The sequence below is a fragment of the Schistocerca cancellata genome, chromosome 4 (assembly GCF_023864275.1).
Source record: "Schistocerca cancellata isolate TAMUIC-IGC-003103 chromosome 4, iqSchCanc2.1, whole genome shotgun sequence".
Taxonomy (NCBI): domain Eukaryota; kingdom Metazoa; phylum Arthropoda; class Insecta; order Orthoptera; family Acrididae; genus Schistocerca; species Schistocerca cancellata.
The window spans coordinates 128,532,071-128,551,635 of NC_064629.1; the positions used below are offsets into that span (position 1 = coordinate 128,532,071).

At 43.9% G+C, this 19,565-nt stretch overlaps 1 protein-coding gene across 1 annotated transcript in view; it reads right to left on the reverse strand.

The window, feature by feature from the left end:
- Positions 1 to 17,648, reverse strand: part of LOC126183267 (uncharacterized) — a 42,235-nt gene extending 24,587 nt beyond the window's left edge. Inside the window, exon 1 of the mRNA XM_049925090.1 lies at positions 17,561 to 17,648. The gene's annotated coding sequence lies outside the window, so the exon portion shown is untranslated. The remainder of the gene's footprint in view (positions 1 to 17,560) is intronic.
- Between the last annotated feature and the right edge of the window lie 1,917 nt (positions 17,649 to 19,565).

The window sequence follows — 19,565 nt, forward strand, 5'->3', positions numbered from 1 at the left end:
TGCTACTAAGCTAGTAACGGTTCCTGTCATACCCAGATCCGGACACCCTCCCGACATGCTGATGGACAGACAGATTTCTGGCGGAGCAGAATTTTAGAAAGCACGACCAGTGGCTACGGAGAATGTCACGAACCGTGGGTGTGGCCAAGGACACTGGTCTGCTGTGAAGGCCGCAGCAGCCTGTCTGTGGCCACAAATCGGTCTGCTTCCGTCTCCATTCTTTTCAAGCTATTGTCGCTAATTCAGATATATCTCGGGTTTCCTATCGAATGTAACCGAGCCATTGTAAAATTCCAGAATATTACCAAGGCAGATAATAAAGTTAATATATGCCAGTGTGCCAGTGAATAATATGGCTTGCCGGGACGTATAAGAAATGGCCTGGGATTTAACTACTGTCATAAGCAAACCATAGCCACATATTATCGGCTATGGAAATAAAATCGTAAGAGAAATTAAGTGAGAGTTGTGAAAACCACAATATTCAAAAAGAGATCTTTTGTTAGCGTAGTTGTTTGTTGAACTATCAGTCTTTGTGACAACGTTTATCCCCACTAGTATTGTATATCACACATTTCGAAACCATCGTGACCACTATTGCTAGGTAGGACGTGCAAAATGGAGAACATATAGTTCAAGAACGGCCTATAGTTGGCTGGTGCATCTGTCACAAATAACTTTATTTTTACTCGGTGTATCACGGAACTCCGTCTCTAAGAGTGTGGTTTGTAGAAACCGAGGCAAGAAAGCAACTTGCTTGTGTAACACTGTTGGAATGTTTGTCGTGACAGAGAAACATCGCCAGACATTGGAAAGAATTATCAAGAATGGAATAAATATTGTAATTTAACATCTCGATGACGTTGAATTCATTGGAGAAGTAGTAACAGACCAGTTGAGAAAGGACTGAGAGGGAAGCAGCCGCGGAATCATGTGAAATTTGGCGGCACGAAACCACGGAAAGACAGGAGAGGCCAAATGGAGTTTGCATCCCGGGCCAACGCTACTAAGAAGCTTTATTTATGATGCCAGGCGTGAATGTGTTTCTAAGCTGGCTTGCGGGCAATGTGCTAATAGTGTTCCGGTGAAAATGTGTTTTATACTCTGGCAACAAGCGTCAGGAATGATGCAGGAATCCCGCATTGCTGTCCTGAGCAGGGATCTATCTATTGGAGGCGGTTTCCCGATGCCTCGGCCCAACATGTTATCATGTCTGGCGTATATCTCTGCTATGTGAATGGCTGTAATGGGTGATAATGTGGTGCAATGCTGTTTTAGTGTTGTAACTGAAGCATATGACATGAAAGGAACGGAAATGCTGAAAGCTCGTGTGACCAATAATCCATTCTTCTCGAATCGTGTCAAGAGGGTCAGCGAGACTAACGGATCCCGCTGATGGATCACCATCGACTGAGTCACATGGCACCACTCCATGAGACAATGCGGGGACGTCTGAAATTTAGTCCAGCGCGCTTGTACACTGATATGTGCGTATGGCTTTATTGGTGAGGAGTCCTGTCTGGCCGGCAGCGGTGGTGTAGCGGTTCTAGGCGCTCAGTCCGGAACCGCGCGACTGCTACGGTCGCAGGTTCGAATCCTCCCTCGGGCATGGATGTGTGTGATGTCCTTAGGTTAGTTAGGTTTAAGTAGTTCTAACTTCTAGGGGGCTGATGACCACAGATGTTAAGTCCCATAGTGCTCAGAGCCATTTGAACCAGTCCTGTCTGGGATGTTCGCCCGTCTTTTTGTTTGGTGCCACTTCGGTGACTTAAGCGTCTATGATGATGCAGTGATGATGAGGACAACACAAACACACCCCTCTCGAGCGAAGAAAATCCTCGTCTCGGTCGGCAATCGAACCCGGAACCTCGTGTTGGTGCACTGTCTGGTTATGGAAAACTTAATCCCGCCGTCTCCTCGCCCTATGAGGGCCGAATACAGGTTATGAAAACGCTGTCTGGAGGATTAAAACTTGCTAGTGACACTGCCCTAATTATGCGTTAGTGGCATTGGCTGAGCAGCACATAGAAGACGGAATGTCAGTGTTTGGATAGAAGCTCAACATTGCAGCAAGTGGCTACCAGCGTCCTCTCTTTGTTAAGATTTATCTTTCCGACAGTATGTGCCCGCAAGAAACTGAAAATTTCGAGTTCTGAGAAGAACTGACAGTCGCCTTTCGTAGGGACATTCCTGTAATTTAGAGGACTCGGGAGAAATCTAAGGCAGAATGGTCTCTTGAGAATGTGTCCTCGAGTTAACCGCTATCTGGCCTCGCTCACTCTTGCCTAAAAAGGAAACAGACAAGGAGAGCGACGCGTTTCATACATTTAATGAGATCTTCACAGGAGAAGAGTGCTCGTGGTATACAAAGAACTAGAGAAGCGATGCGATAGAAACGAGAAGGAAGCAAGAAAACTCACTACTTGTCAGTTGCAAATTTCCCTTGTGACGTCCGTTTTTGCTAATGAAAGAGAGACACAAGTGTTTCGCTTCAGTTACTTCTGTCACACACACACACACACACACACATACACACACACACACACACACACACACACACACACACACACACACACCATAATATACATTATATAATCACACCGGAGATAAAATCACGTAGTAGAAAAATTAGTTATCCCCAGGAGCCATAACGCTAACACCGTGTAACACCGCCTCTAGCTCTTACAATGACCTCAGTTCGGCTAGGCAGAGTGTCCACAAGTTTCTCCATGCATGTCATATGCAGCTAAAGACACGCATTGATGATTAGATCATAATGAGCTACCGAATTATGGGGATGTTGATTGCTCCCTTTAACCCGCTGTTTCAAACAAAATGGCTCTGAGCACTATGGGACTTAACTGCTGAGGTCATCAGTCCCCTAGAACTTAGAACTACTTAAACCTAACTAACCTAAGGACATCACACACATCCATGCCCGAGGCAGGATTCGAACCTGCGACCGCAGCGGTCGCGCGGTTCCAGACTGTAGCGCCTAGAACCGCTCGGCCACTCCGCCCGGCGCTGTTTCAAACAGTCCCATGCATAAAACTTTTATCCATTGTGGATGAGGATCACTGCGACTTTGATAAATAAAGGTTTCTTGAAATTACTGCAACCAGTCGCCTTTTGTTTTGTTCTTCAATTTTTACTATCCCGCTATCGCTTTCGAACGCCTACGATTCATCATCAGATGGTACAAATTTACTGATTGTCTGCAGCTGTGTGGGAGTCATGTAGCTGTGTCCTGATGTATAAACGGAACATGTAAGCAGTGAATGTGGCGAGAATTATTCACGTGATGAGATCGATTTTGTTGTGTTACTTACAGTTGTTAATATCCATTGGTTGGGCCGGCCGCGGTGGTCTCGCGGTTCTAGGCGCTCAGTCCGGAACCGCGCGACTGCTACGGTCGCAGGTTCGAATCCTGCCGCGGGCATGGATGTCTGTGATGTCCTTAGGTTAGTTAGGTTTAAGTAGTTCTAAGTTCTAGGGGACTGATGACCGCAGCTGTTAAGTCCCATAGTGCTCAGAGCCATTTATCCATTGGTTGGTTGTTGGTGCACACAGTATTCTGGGAAACAGTGACTGATTTTCAATGACGGTAATGACTTTACATTTACAACCGTTCGCTCGTCGAAAGATCCCTGCACAAAGACTGGAAAGTTGCACAGATTACATCAGTACTCAAGAAAGAAAATAGGGCCGGCTGGAGTGGCCGAGTGGTTAAAGGCGCTACAGTCTGGAACCGCCCGACCGCTACGGTCGCAGGTTCTAATCCTGCCTCGGGCATGGATGTGTGTGATGTCCTTAGGTTAGTTAGGTTTAAGTAGTTCTAAGTTCTAGGGGACTTATGACCACAGCAGTTGAGTCCCATAGTGCTCAGAGCCATTTGAACCATTTTGAAAGAAAATAGGACTAACCCGCTGAATTCCAGATCCATATCACTAATGTCGATTTGTAGTAAGATCTTGGAACGTATACTGTGATTGAACATTGTGAATTACCTCGAAGAAAACGATTTATTGACCAAAAGCCAACAAAATCGATCTCATAATGTGAATAATTCTCCCCCACTCAGTGCTAACAAGTTACGTCTATACATTCCGCCACAGCTACATGACTCCCGCACTGCTGCAGTAAATCAATAAATATGTCCAATCTGATGATGAATCGCTAGGTTGTTCGAAACCGTTAATGGGATAATAAAAATCGAAGAACAAAACCAAAGGTGACTGGTTGCAGTAATTTCAAGAAACCTTTAGTATTTTCAGTCGGCTTAAGATCAGGTGATTTAAAGCACCAATCAGCGAGCGATCGGATGCTAGTGCGTCGATAGGCTTAGGACCGTATGCTTGCCATTATTCTGGGAGACGGGAATGTCCACTGTATACTCACCACAAAAAATGAGTAACTTAGACGTAGATAACCTCAGTGTAACGAAGGAGCTTAAATTGTTTAATAAAGGCAACGCCTCCAGTCAAGACTGTATTCCACTGAGGTTCCACCCAAAGTACGCTAATACGATAGATCCATACTAACAAGGGAACCTCCCCATCGCACCCCCCTCAGATCTAGTTATAAGTTAGCACAGTGGATAGGCCTTGAAAAACTGAACACAGATCATTCAAGAAAACAGGAAGAAGTTGTGTGGAACTATGAAAAAAATAGCAAAATATACACTGAACAGTCCATGTGCAAGATAGGCAACATCAAGGGGAACGGGAGTTCAGGGGCGTCGTGGTCCCGTGGTTAGCGTGAGCAGCTGCGAAACAATAGTTCATGGGTTCAAGTATTCCCTCGAGTGAAGAGTTTATTTTTTTTTTATTTTCAGACTATTATTATCTGTCCGTCGGTCCGTCCGATGCGAGGTAACTGCGACGTAGCATGAGGATGCTACACCTAAACAAACATCGAAACACACGACGTCAGTCGACAACAGCGCACGGAAGAGACAGTATTCCTGCTAACGAGGGTCCCTGGCTGGCAGTTGACTATTCGCTACTTTGGACGGGAGTGCATTAAATACGTGAGATGTATTCCGTGGGCAATATGAATCCAGCAAATATAGCTCGCGACTTCAATAACAAGGTCAATGAATATTTTCCGAACTGTAAGTTTGCGGTGCGGTCGCAAAACATAGACACTAAACTTATTACAGTGAACAGAGACGTCAATGAACGAACGGACAGATCATAACTTTGCGAAAATAAAGGAAAAAAAATTTTCACACGAGGGAAGACTTGAACCAAGGATCTCTCGTTCCGCAGCTGCCCACGCTAACCACGGGACCACTACGCTCCTACCCTCACGGTCTACTTGATATTAGCTATCTTGCACATGAAATACTCAGTTTATATATTTTGCTTATTTTTTTCATAGTTCCACACAACTTCTTCCTGTTTTCTCGAATGATCTGTGTTCAGTTTTTCAAGGCCTATCCACTGTGCCAACTTATAACTAAATCTGAGGGGGGTGCGATGGGGAGGTTCCCTTGTTAGCAATCATTTACAACCGTTCGCTCGTCGAAAGATTCCTGTCTAAAGACTGGAAAGTTGCACAGATCACACCAGTATTCAAGAAAGAAAATAGGACTAACCCGCTGAATTCCAGATCCATATCACTTATGTCGATTTGCAGTAGGATCTTGGAACGTATATTGTGATTGAACATTATGAATTACTTCGAAGAAAGCGATTTATTGACCAATAACCAACAGATTCAGAAAAATATCGTTATTGTGAAACATAACCAGCTCTTTATTTTCACGAAGTGATTAAATTTATCTACCGACGATGTCAAATTGATGCTATATTTTTAGATTTTCAGAAGGATTTTGACACCGTTCCTCACAAGCGATTTTTAAGCGGATTTCGTGTCTGAGGAGTATTGTCTCAGCTGTGCGATTTAATTCGTGATTTCCTGCTAGAAAGGTCACAGTTCGTAGTAATCGACGGATAGTTATCGAGTAAAACAGAGTAATGTTTGACGTTCCCCATGGAGTGTTATAAGACCTCTACTGCTCCTAATCTACATAAACGAGTTAGGAGACTGTCTGAGCAGCTCTCTTAGATTGTTTGCAGATGATGTTGTCCTTTACCGTCTTGTAAAGTCGTCAGAATATCAAAACCAACTGCAGAACGATTCAGACAAGATGCCTGTATGGTGTGAAAAGTGGCAATTAACTGTAAATAATGAAAAGCGTGAAATCACCATCCCCGTGAGTACTAAAAGGAATCCGCTAAAGTTCGGTTACACAATAACTGACACAAATCTGACGGCTGTGAATTCAACTAAATACTTAGGGATTACAGTTACAATAAATATATTGGAACTATCACATAGCTAATGTTGTGAGGAAAGCGAGCCCAAGACTGTGATTTATTGGCAGAACAGTTAGTAAATGCAACAGGTCTACTAAAGTGGCTGCCTACACTACGCTAGTCCGTCGTCTTCTGGAATATTGCTGCGCGGTGTGGGAGCTGCATCAGATAGGACTGACAGAGGCCATCGAAAAAGTTCAGAGAAGGGCAGCTCATTCTGTATTATCGCGAGGTAGAGAAGAGAGTACGACGGATATGATACGCGAATTGGGATGGCAATAATTAAAACATAGGCGTTTTCGTTGCCGCAGGGTCATCACAGGTAATTTCAGTCACTAAGATTCACCGCCGTATGCGAAAATATTTTGTTGGCGCCCAGCTACATAGGGAGAAGTGATCATGGCAATAAAATAAGAGAAATCAGAGCTAGCACGGAAAAATTTAAGTGTTCGTATTTCCCGCGCGCTGTTCGAGAATGAAAGGGTATTGAAATAGCTTGAAGATGGTTCGACGAACCTTCTGCCAGGCACTTAATTGTGAATTGAAGAGTAATTATGCAGACGTAGATGTAGAAGTGAGAGCAACAGCTGATCAGCGAGAACGTTGAAATACACATCCTTGTTAATGTTCACGGCAACCCGAATGAGTGGGCCCAAGTCATGGTACGAAAAACTCCCACAAAACTACATCTGCGGGTTAAGAGCCTCATAGAACTGCGGTGTACTCATCGTCTTGCATTATTTGAAGAGGGGCAAACCCGCGACTCATCGGACAATATTGGACGTTTCTAATTATCTACTGTCCAGTTTCTATATTGCCTGGCCCAGTGAAGACGTGAAGCTTGGTGTGATGCTGTGAGAAATGGCCTTTTGCGAGGTATCCAACTGCAAATGTCCACTGTATGCAGTTCCCTTCGTGTATGTTCGCTTGAAAACTGGTTGAGATGGACCTACATTCATTGACAGCAGCAAATGCTGATGGGTTTGAAACCGATTGTCACTGACATAGCATGATACTCGACTCGGGTCACTGACGTCCGCAACTCGTGGTCGTGCGGTAGCGTTCTCGCTTCCCACGCTCGGGTTCCCGGGTTCGATTCCCGGCGGGGTCAGGGATTTTCTCTGCCTCGTGATGACTGGGTGTTGTGTGCTGTCCTTAGGTTAGTTAGGTTTAAGTAGTTCTAAGTTCTAGGGGACTGATGACCATAGATGTTAACTCTCATAGTGCTCAGAGCCATTTGAACCATTCGGGTCACTGACGGTTAGGCTCTTTCCACGACAACTGTTGTCACCCCACGTTACATGGGTGCAAGTGATGCTTCCCCCGTTAGAGACAAGTTGAAAAATGCAACCAACAAAACGGGTAACGTCATTCACAGAGTGGTTATGGTTACGTCCAAGTACGACAGCTCCTTTCTGCCACTCCGTCAGGTTTCTATGTCGACGCATCTTACTTTGCTGATTCCATAAAGCCGACTGGCATATACACTAATGAGCCGGAACATTACGACCAGCTACCCAATAGCCGGTATGTGCACCTCTGGCACGGATAACAGCGGTGACGTGTCGTGGAATGGAATCAACGAGGCCTTGGTAGGTCGTTGGAGAGAGTTGACACCACATGATCACACACAAATCACCTAATTCCAGTGAATTCCGGGGAGGGGGACGATGATGTCTGACGCCGCGTTCAATCACATCTCATATGTGCTCAATCGGGTTAAGATCCGGGTATTTGGGGGGGGGGGGGGGGGGAAGGGCAGCACATCCATTGGAACTCGCCACTGTGTTTCTCGGAACATTACATCATACTCCTAGACTTATAACATGGCGCATTATCTTGTTGAAAAATGCCACTGCTGTCAGGAAACATGATCGTCATGAAAGGCTATATGTGGTGTGCAGCCAGTGTGCGATAATCCTTGGCAGTCATGGTGCCTTGCACGAGCCCCACTGGACCCGTCGATGCAATCGTTCTTGGAAAAATGCAGGAAACCCGAGGAATAACCAAGCCAAGCGGATCTAAATCTGCCTTCTCTAACTTAAGATTTCAGAGTTTTACCAATACGACTCTACTTGTTGTTCCATAAAGTAAATCTTCTTTTCCCGTCTTTCCTCCTCTGGCGTTTAGTCAGGGCGAGAATGTCACCAAAAATACCCAATACTCTCTTGCGGCGGACGCTTCAAGAAAGGTGTTGAACTTCGCTAACATACTTCACAGTTGTCAGAGCCCACGTTGCAAAAGGAGTCAAGAGACAAATTAATTCCTCCAACGTGAGCTCACCGGATAAAGTATTATCAACCTCCTTAAAAGAACACTCAGACAGTACCAGGCGATCATGAGACTCGCGGAAGTCATGAAAGTGAAGTAGTATGTATACTGATCAGCCAGAACATTATTACCAGCAACTTGCTATCGATATAAACATGTCCAGGCGGTAGCAGCGTCACCTGGCGAAGAATGACTGCTACTCATACATTTGCACGGTGCATGCAGTATCAGTGAGTGTGCTGTCCGTGTGTAGAATGGGGAAGGCGTGCGATCGATCTGAGTTTGATCGAGGGCAGATTGTAATGGCCTGGCGTCTTGGCACGAGCATTTTGGAAACTGCACGACTTGTCACGTGTTCGAGGAGTGCTGGGTGAGTGTCTTCAATACGTGACCTAACCAAGGTGATACCACGTCCAGACGTCGTGGGGTTGGACGGCCACCCCTCGTTGCAGATGTGGGACGTCGTAGGCTGGGCGGACTGCTAAAACAGGACAGGCGGAACTAACATAAGACTTTAATGCTGGGCAGCGTACATGCAAGTCTGAACACGCAGTGCACCGAACACTACCGACGATGGGCCTCCGCAGCCGACGACCCATGCATGTGCGAATGCTTCACATGCCGATGGCAGGGCGCGAATCCGTCGTCTTCTAGAGGAACAGATCGTTGACACCTGAACTGCAGGACAGAAACAAGCTAGCGGCGGCTCCATTTCGGGATACAGTTTCTCTCTTCTGGAACATATGAGAGGAGGGCTGCGAAACAAAGACTTTACTGGATGTGAAAGTGGGGAACAGTAGACAAAAATTTACTACAAATTTCGTGTTTACATATATCCTATATATCCTAAAATGTTCAACTTCAGATTCATAACCGAGTTTCAACAAATATTTTGGTTGCATGAATACTGTGTAACAAATGAAAAGGATCAAAGAAGTAGTACTCATTTTGATTGCTACTTATGTACGTATACTATTAGTACTGTAAAAGCACTGCCCGATATTCTGCCGGAACTGACGGTATAATACAAATCCAGACGTTGGCAATTATGTTGTAGTTGCATAAAATTTTGGTGAGTAACTGCATTGTCCTCGGAAGAGTGTTTCAAGCAAATTCTTGTAAAGAGGTGAGTCCTACTGTGTGGAATGCCATATCACACTGTCTCTTGTTTAAAATAATTAATTAACGCGACTATGCATTTGTAATTTTTATTCCTGTTATTGTTAGCTAGGGACCCAAGAGCACTGGTCCAGAGTATGTTTTCCAGGCCCATAAGACTCCCTCACTATTATACATTTACATTATCAGGACCTAAACGTCCACTTAGCTATTCTTACGCAAGGATGCTGAAAGGAATAAAAAATATTATATCCAGTTAAATTGAAGTTTGATTTATAGCGTATCCAAAACGTTATGTGTCTTGCACAGTTGGAATATTGTGAAGAGAAAAATTAAGTTGTGTCTAGTGCCACCGGCAGGTGGACGAAACTACAGCAATCCTACATTCATATCGAGTTTAACTTTCGCGACCACATCATAAAACAGTTATTTTATTATTAGTGGAAGTACTTCCCCATCATTTGTATCGTTAGATTTATGTCATGTAAACCCAAAAACAATCTTGTAATTTTAACAGATGGATAGCTCAGGAATTTTGATATCCAACAATATGAGATTGCTTCTTTGTTCCGAAAAAATCCTTATTTCTGTGTTATTTTACGGTCTACAGTCAACAGTAAAGAAATTTGTCTGGGTATATAGTGTGTGGATAAATCAGTAGCTCAAGGTAGTCGGAATCATTCAAAAGGTCAATAAATCAGCCACATTATACGCCATCAGTATTAGTGTATACACGTAAAAATCAGCATGGAGATATACCTCCAATGTGTCGTGGGTTTAGGTACCATTCTAAAGCATCTATTTCACAAAAATATTTCACCAGAGATATGCACACTTATGAGGTCCCGAGTGCTGTTGAGCGTTACTAGACACACAACCAAACGGAACAGAGTTAGAGGGAGAGCAACGAGAGAAATGGTAAGTGGAGAGAGGTAAATTTTCTGTAACTCTGAGGTTTCAATCTCGGTTTATTTTGAGAAGTTTTCAAGAGGATTTCGCATCTATCAACACTGATCTACACTTCCAGCAGTTTTCCGGTTCTGCGATTCTTCGGTAGATGTCATGGGTGATCCATTTCCAGATTTGTTGAAACCAGAGCAGAAAATAGTCTTTACTAGTACCGAAAACAGACTGTTCTCCGCCACCACCTGTTTTGGAGAAAAGATGGCATGCAATATACAATAAGTACGTTTGTCGACTCTTCCGAGCAAGATAAGATTCTGGAAAGAGACAACACTGTTCCACAATGAAATATCTGTTCTTCTTAATATCGCTAATAATTAGATAATTATTAGCTCGTGCTCTAGAAACAGCGTTTAAAATGTAATAAGGTGTCGCAATGCGCGAAAAAACTAAACTCAAATAATGTTAAGGTTGACTCTTATGCTGAACATGTCTTGCTGTTGTTTACATTCGGATCATGGTCTCAGTCTCCTAGATTCCGGACGAAACGTAAAGTAAAAAGCACGGCTGGTATTCGCCGTTCAGTAAGACGGACAACGAAACCAGTAGTAGCAGCACAAAAAAAACAAGAACATTCCGCTCAATGCCGACCAGCTTGTAGACCGGCCCTGCAGAGCAGTGGTAACGGTAAGTGAACGGATTTCCCGCGCGGTTACGTAAACTAAAATTTGCCAGTGTGACTGTTGTCTGGAAGATGGGATTAGCCTGTAAATGCGACCATCGAAACCTACACAACGGAAAACTAGTGAAAATGTTCAAGGATAGGCTTAATACCCGTTTCGTCATAGATAAATCTTTCTACCAAGACACTAGAACAAATGGACTTCTTCCACTGTTGGAGTTATCAATGTTCCTGTGATAGTTCTGAAAGGCACTGTAACTGCCATAGCGCCGAGGATAACGTCTGTTAAATAATCGCTCTACTTGCAATTGGAAATTTGTGGTAAGTTCCTATGGGACCGCCGGCTGGAGTGGCCGTGCGGTTCTAGGCGCTACAGTCTGGAACCGCGAGACCGCTACGGTCGCAGGTTCGAATCCTGCCTCGGGCATGGATGTGTGTGATGTCCTTAGGTTAGTTAGGTTTAAGTAGTTCTAAGTTCAAGGGGACTGATGACCTCAGAAGTTGAGTCCCATAGTGCTCAGAGCCATTTGAACCATTTTTTCCTATGGGACCAAACTGCTGAGGTCATCGTTCCCTAGGCTTACACACAACTTACTGTAACTTAAACTAACTTACGTTAAGGACAACACACACAGACACCCATACGCGAGGGAGGACTCGAACCTACGACGAGGGGAGCCGCGCGAACCGTGGCAAGGCGACTTTGACTGCGCGGCTACCCCGCGCGGCTGCTCTAATTGTAATGAGTGTACTGGTATCAATCAATATCCTCTCCCTAAGGTAGACCAGTTTACGAGTCTCCACTTCCTAACTAATCATTTTAACACAAAAGCAAGAGAGAGAGGAGAGAGAGAGAGAGAGAGAGAGAGAGAGAGAGAGAGAGAGAGAGATCGCTCATACATAAAAGCAGTCTTTGATTTACAGCTACATTCGCGTTTTAAAACATTTGGTTCTTCCTGAACAAATTAGTTGTCAAGAAGAGGTGCTACAGAGGAAAATTTTGTGTCATCGCCTATTAAGAGGAAAATTATATTGTGTTATCTGCATCTATATGACTACTCTGCAATTCGCAGTTAAGTGTCTGGCAGAGGATTCACCGAACCATCTTCAAGCTATTTCTCTACCGTTCCACTCTCGAAAAGGGCTTGAGGAAAACGAAAACTTAAATCTTTCCGTGAAAGCTCTGATTTGTCTTATCATATTACAATGGCTAATCTAGGAAGACGAGGGCCAGCGAAATATTTTCGCATTCGGAGGAGAAAGTTGGTGATTGAAATTTCACGAGATGATACTGCTGCCACGAAACAGGCATCCCAATTCGGTATCATATCCGCGGCACTCTCTCCCCTATTTTGCGACAATACAAAACGAGGTGCCCTTCTTTGAAATTTTTCGGTGGACTCTGTCTATCCTATCTGATACGGATCGCACACCACGCTGTAATACTCCAGAAGAGGACGGACAAGCGTAGTGTAGGCAGATTCTTTAGTAGATCTGTTGCGTCTTCTAAGTGTTCTGCCAATAAATCGTAGTCTTTAGTCCGCTTTCCCCATAACATTATTTATATAATCGTTCCAGTTTAGTTATTTGTAGCCGGCCGGTGTGGCCAAGCGGTTCTAGGCGCGTCAGTTTGGAGCCGCGAGACCGCTACGGTCACAGGTTCGAATCGTGCCTCGGGCATGGATGTGTGTGATGTCCTTAGGTTAGTTAGGTTTGAGTAGTTCTAAGTTCTAGGGGACTGATGACCACATCTAAGTCCCATAGTGCTCAGAGCCATTTGAACCATTTTTTTTAGTTATTTGTAATTGTAATCCCTAAGTATTTAGTTGCATTCACAGCCTTTAGATTTTTGTGAGTTATCGCCTAACCGAAATTTAGCGGATTTCTTTTAGTACTTATGCGAATGATTCAACACTTAATTTTTTAAAGTTAACTGCCACCTTTCGCATCATACAGATACCTAGCTTAAATCGTTTTGCATTTGGTTTTGATAATCTGATGACTTTACAAGACGATAAATGACAGCATCATCTGCAAAAAATCTAAGAGGGCTGCTCAGATTTTCTCCTAATCGTTTATGTAGAGCAGGAACATCAGAGAGCCTATAACACTTCCTTTGGGAACGCCTTACGTTGCCTCTGATTCACTAGATGACTTCCCGCGAATTACTACGAACTGTAACCTGTCTGACAGGAAATCACGAATCCAGTCGTAATTTGATTAGAAGTCACTTGTGTGGAACGGTGTCAAAAGCCTTCTAGTAATCTCATGTTGGCTGTTGTTCTTGATTTGAATTTTGGAATATCTACTTCGTCTTCTTTTGGGAAGGAATTTCGGAAACCGTGTTTAGTAACTTTACTTTAGAGACATTCTAATCTTTAACATTACATTATCATATAACTCGTGTTTCTTGCGGGGTCACAGATTTTATTACTGAATTCAACTGTATGGTAAAGGGCGAAACGTAATTGTATTTACTGTCTCACCACCGTTCGGCAATTTCCACAAGGACCAACCGATAATTTGGTAAGTTGCCTCAGACGGAACTTCTATTACTGGCACAATTCAGTAACGTTAGCGACAGAGAGATAACAAAATGTATTCTTCATAATTTATAGCAAGGAAGTTGCGTCAGAGTTTGACGTTCTGTCAACGGCGAGAGAATTCCAGATGAACTCACACATTGGCCTTATTGAAGGACCCATCTCACCATTCGCTTCAAGTGACCTAGAGAAAACATGGAAATCCTAAATCAGGATAAGTGGACGGAGTTTTATACCCAGTATAAGCCGAGTGTTTTAGGCATTCAGTCACCTCACTTGGTTATAAATCGTAGGGTTTTGTTTGACAGATAGTTTCACCATATCAGAAAACCAGTTGCACGGGACTCCTTACAATGCCGAAGATCCTTCACTTCGAAAACAAGTGGAACATGAGGACAAAGTGAAATGCTTTTAGCCACTACAGAAGTGGCGTTGATAATACATATAATACCATATTATGGTGGTGCATACAGCTCAGTAATAAAAGTCATGTTTCATACTGATGTGTGAAAGTACTTTGTTCATACTGTTTTTATAGACATCGTAATGAGTGTCTTTCGCTCAAACGAATGGCTGGAATACTACGCTGTCGGAAAATTATTTCTTTTGGTCGCTTTATCTCCAACGGAAATTATTCCAATATGAGTCTGTTACTTCGTTTTCAGCAACTAAGAAATGCGTAGGTGAAAGCATACGTAGCTGTGTTTCTGTGGGTGGGGATCCACGTGTAACGACATATGACATCTCTGAAAATCTGTACAATCTAGTGTTAGACAATCAGCTACTAAAGGTGTACGAAATAAATAAGCTCATTGCCATATCAGAAAAAAAGCACGAAGAACGAACTATGACATGACTTTGCGTCGTATGCTACATAAAAGCAAATGTGAAAACTAATTTTTCGACAACGAAGGTAAAATGGTTTAATCTGCCGAAATGATCAGAATGTCTTTGGATGCGAAAGGAATTCTTTTTGTAGAATTACTTGCAAAGGGTAAAGCAATAAATGACTGATACTACGCAAGGGTTCTGGCCCAATTGGGTGAAGATGTTATAGCATCGGAAACAGATGATTTGCAAACTTTTCGGGATCGTACTTTAGGGATAGAACATACTTACTGGAAACACTTTAGTCTAGGTACATTGGCGTAAAAGTAATGTAATTTTGGTTAAAAATGAAGTCTTTCTATACCAGGCCGAGAACCTTTCATCTTGTGCTCGTAAACTGTCCCATAATACTGTCACTGTCGATTGCTGTAGGCATTCCGTGCCACAATTATATGTTGTGGAGCAGAGAATATGAGACAGTCGTGATTCTGTTACGGTGCCCTCATTTTGCAACACGCTGCTCCATAAATTGGTTGAAAGTTTCGTCTCGGAGGTAGAAGTTACGCTCCATTGCCTACGAGTTGACCAAGAGTGGGCCTTGCGCAAAGTGTACGCTGCCCGCGCCACGAGCTACCAAGCATTGGTCCCGCTGTGCACCCGCTACAGCGTTTCAGTATTTTAAACCTATTGCTTCTCTTAGTCTCCCGGGAACCGGAAATCATGCGCACCCTCTTTGAGTGGCTTAGCAATTTCGAAAATGATTGTTGATGAAGCTATTAATTACGCTTGAGAGACAGTGAGCTTTCACTCGGTAACTACATCGCTTGCCAACCACAGCCGATGGAGTAATTTTCCCCTCCAGCAAGAGGCGGAAAATTAAAAACAGGAGTTCACTGTTGTCACAGCTTCAGCTCTTGGGCTGTCAGACCGTGAAGGAGCAACTCCTAAGCGAAACTATTTCTGACACTTCGTTGTAAACAAATGTAATTATCTAATTCCGTATAGCATAGATTTCTCAGCAGTTACCACTAAGCCTCAACAGTGCATTGCTGTAACATAGATATTGAGTATTATGTGAGACAACGTCAGTTCTTCAAATTCATTGCAACTTGAAGCCCAGGCCGATACTGAATACCAGGAGACCGACCTTCATAATGTCTACAGTCTGGAACCGCGTGACCGCTATGGTCGCAGGTTCGAATCCTGCCTCGGGCATGGATGTGTGTAATGTCCTTAGGTTAGTTAGGTTTAAGTAGTTCTAAGTTCTAGGGGACTGATGACCTCGGAAGTTAAGTCCCATAGTGCTCAGAGCCATTTGAACCATTTTTTCATAATGTCTTGCAGTTGATGTTATTTCGAGAAAAGTGAAACTTCACCCGTAGGTCGAAGGTTTTGCAGCAAAGTTTCTTGCTTTATTGCAATGAAGAGCTCTGGAGACAGCTGAGAAGAAGCTATCCCCATACGATACCGTGAGCCACTTTTTAACACTCCGTATACTTCTAATTCGCAATATACCGTAAGAGGTAAGAATTTTTCTGTAAGCCTAATAGTGAAAAAGTTTCTTCTACCCATCCAGTGCAGAAGCAGCTTTGTGGTTTAAAGGGACGAGGTATTTTTAACGACTTTCCATAGCGCGTGAAAATACGAGCACAATGATTGAAGCTCACGTCAACATTCGTACTGAAAATTATCGTAAAAAAAATCATGGAAAATGTGCTGCTAACGAGGCTGAAGTATGCCGGTGCAGCCCTGTTACATTATGTTTATATAGCGCTATACTGGTAGACTTAAGCCTTAAAATTACACTCTTTCCGGCTGTTTTGCGAAAAAATGGTTCAAATGGCTCTGAGCACTATGGGACTTAATATCTGAGGTCATCAGTCCACTAGAACTTAGAGCTACTTAAACCTAACTAACCTAAGGACATCACACACATCCATGTCCGAGGCAGGATTCGAAGCTGCGACCGTAGCAGTCGCGCGGTTCCCGACTGAAGCGCCTAGAACCGTTCGGTCACCACGGCCGGCCTGTTTGCGAAGTGTTTCATTGGGAAGACTGATGGGAGTTATATCACTGTAGTATTCTTTTCACGCCATACTCAGTGTCGTTCAAAGAGAAGAACCTTGTTTCACTTGAAAAAAAAAAGTCATATTTACCCCTACAGCTCGATAAAAAAAATTACGAGTATTAGCCATACAAAAAAATATTTGCCTCTTTAATTTGCCGATAACTTCAATGAGGTATCTTGAACTGCTTATGAAATATAACAATTAGATTGGATAACAAATATTTTTTTTCGCAATGTATGGTTATGGTCTTTGCAGCTCTGTTTAACGGATGTCTATTCATTGCAACAAAATGTAATACGATTGACGAAAAGAGCACGTCAGGATGACGTTACTTCACTACTGAGTTATCTAATAGTACAATAAGTAAACTAATACTACAATTAGGAAACAAACAAAATATGAAAAATACTCTAACTCCAGAATTATAAATAGCCCTTCAATTGTGGTAATTAACTTCACAAAAACCATCAATTTTCCGTAAAAATAAGGCACGAATCTGTATAATATTATCACACTGTATATAATGTTCGCAGCGCCCTAATGAAAGACACTGCTACACTCGAAACTTTATTTTATAAGCCTCATAAGTTGACTGATAACTGCAACTAGTTTCTCCTGAAGAGGTGAAATTCTACCTAATAAGATACAAGCTTAAGTTTGCCACTTGCAGCAAACGCTTATGTCCTTAGCGTTATACACTTGGCGTTACTTCTCGTTGTATAATGAGAGCGCAACAATCAGTCAACAATGAGCCGAGAAGGGTACTCACGCCAGTGACGAATCGACAGGAGGGAAGTGAATGAGCGCCAGAGGAGGACTCACCGTATTGAAGGCTGAAGGGGGCGCGCTGCAAGACGCGGGATCACTGCGACCACAAGACTGCGCCGGCGACGTCCTCCACTGCGTTATATAGCGGGACGCCATCTTACTCTCGTCACCTTGCGCGAAACAGAGTCAAGGCTGGCGCCTTGCTGCGGCCTCAGGAGTCTACCACCTACCGGCGTGTCCGCACACCGGATGGCCAGCGCTCCTCTTCTCGCGGGACCATACCAGCCGCGTCCCAGGGAACTACCATCGTCAGTCGTAAATCGCTTAGCAGACTCTCACTAAATTTGATGAAACGTTTCGATTACCAGAAGACGACGCGCGGGAAACGCCCCGAAACGCCGCGTCAACACAACGGTGTTACTTATATGATAAACAGAGATTTAGTCAGCTGTCTGACTGTGTCTGTGGTTCTCCTCTTGATATATGGGAAGAAAAACTGTCGGCATTCTTCTGTATAAGCCCTAGTTTACTGAACGGTATCGGCTTGATCATGTTGAAGGAAGTAATATTTTTACACTACTGGCCATTAAAATTGCTACGCCAGGAAGAAATGCAGATGATAAACGGGTATTCATTGAACAAATATATTGTACTGGAACTGACATGTGATTATATTTTCACGCAATTTGGTTGCATAGATCCTGAGAAATCAGTACCCAGAACAACAACCTCTGGCCGTAATAACGGCTTTGATACGCCTGGGCATTGAGTCAAACAGATCTTGGATGGCGTGTACAGGTACAGCTGCCCATGCAGCTTCAACACGATACCACAGTTCATCAAGAGTAGTGACTGGTGTATTGTGACGAGCCAGTTACTCGGCCACCATTGACCAGACGTTTTCAATTGGTGAGGGATCTGGAGAATGTGCTTTCCAGGGCAGCAGTCGAACATTTTCTGTATCCAGAAAGGCCCGTACAGGACTTGCAACATGCGGTCGTGCATTATCCTGCTGAAATGTAGGGTTTCGCAGGGATCGAATGAAGGGTAGAGCCACGGGTCGTAACACATCTGAAATGTAACGTCCACTGTTCAAAGTGCCGTCAATCCGAACAAGAGGTGACCGAGACGTGTAACCAATGGCACCCCATACCATCACGCCAGATGATACGCCAGTATGGTGATTGGCGAATACAAGCTTCCAATGTGCGTTCACCGCGATGTCGCCAAACACGGATGCGACCATCATGATGCTGTAAACAGAACCTGGATTCATCCAAAAAAACGACGTTTTGTCATTTGTGCACCCAGGTTCGTCGTTGAATACACCATCGCAGGCGCTCCTGTCTGTGATGCAGCGTCAAGAGTAACCGCAGCCATGGTCTCCGAGCTTATAGTCCATGCTGCTGCAAACGTCGTCGAACTGTTCGTGCAGATGCTTGTTGTCTTGCAAACGTTCCCATCTGTTGAGTCAGGGATCGAGACGTGGCTGCACGATCCGTTATAGCCATGTCTGTCATCTCGACTGCTAGTGATATGAGGCCGTTGGGATCCAGCATGGCGTTCCGTATTACCCTCCTGAACCCACCGATTCCATATTCTGCTAACAGTCATTGGATCTCGACCGACGCGAGCAGCGATGTCGCGATACGATAAACCGCAATCGCGATAGGCTACAATCCGACGTTTATCAAAGTTGTAAACGTGATGGTACGCATTTCTCCTCCTTACACGAGGCATCACAACAACGTTTCACCAGGCAACGCCGGTCAACTGCTGCTTGTGTATGAGAAATCGGTTGGAAACTTTCCTCATGTTAGCACGTTGTAGGTGTCGCCACTGGCGCCAACCTTGTGTGAATGCTCTGAAAAGCTAATCATTTGCATATCACAGCATCTTCTTCCTGTCGGTTAAATTTCGCATCTGTTGCACGTCATCTTCGTGGTGTAGCAATTTTAATGGCCAGCAGTGTATGAAACATTTTATGTGAGTAGTGTTGGTTGGTTGTTTGGTTCGGGGAAGGAGACCAGACAGCGACGTCATCGGTCTCATCGGATTA